Raw genomic sequence first — 624 nt, 5'->3', positions numbered from 1 at the left:
TTCCAGACAGACTTTGAGAAATCAAATTGACTTGTTGAGTCAATATTTTATTCTGAGCCAGAATGGCATTCAGAGTATCAATCTCAAGAACTCCTTTCTTCTGACTTGTCCCATTGTTCACAGGATTCCTTTCAGAAGTATACATGAATTGGTTATTTGCAACCATTTCAATTAGCTCTTGAGCTTCTGCAGGCGTCTTCTTCAGATGAAGAGATCCTCCAGCAGAGCTATCCAAAGACATCTTGGATAGTTCAGACAGACCATCATAGAAAATACCTATGATGCTCCATTCAGAAAGCATGTCAGAGGGACACTTTCTGATCAATTGTTTGTATCTTTCCCAAGCTTCATAGAGGGATTCTCCATCCTTCTGTCTGAAGGTTTGGACTTCCACTCTAAGCTTACTCAATTTTTGAGGTGGAAAGAATTTTGCCAAGAAGGCATTGACTAGCTTTTCCCATGAGTCCAAGCTTTCTTTAGGTTGTGAGTCCAACCATGTCCTAGCTCTGTCTCTTACAGCAAAAGGGAATAGCATAAGTCTGTAGACCTCAGGGTCAACCCCATTAGTCTTGACAGTGTCACAGATTTGCAAGAATTCAGCTAAGAACTGATGAGGATCTTCCA

At 40.9% G+C, this 624-nt stretch overlaps 1 non-coding gene across 1 annotated transcript; it reads left to right on the top strand.

Moving 5' to 3' along the window:
- Positions 1-295: 295 nt before the first annotated feature.
- LOC130978371 (small nucleolar RNA R71) lies at positions 296-403 on the top strand. Its single transcript, XR_009086018.1, has one exon. It is a non-coding gene; the product is annotated as a small nucleolar RNA R71 (small nucleolar RNA).
- Positions 404-624: the final 221 nt, after the last annotated feature.

The sequence above is a fragment of the Arachis stenosperma genome, chromosome 4, assembly GCF_014773155.1.
Source record: "Arachis stenosperma cultivar V10309 chromosome 4, arast.V10309.gnm1.PFL2, whole genome shotgun sequence".
Taxonomy (NCBI): Eukaryota; Viridiplantae; Streptophyta; class Magnoliopsida; order Fabales; family Fabaceae; genus Arachis; species Arachis stenosperma.
Note: the sequence above shows the minus strand (reverse complement) of the source record. Positions and strands in the feature narration are given on the sequence as shown.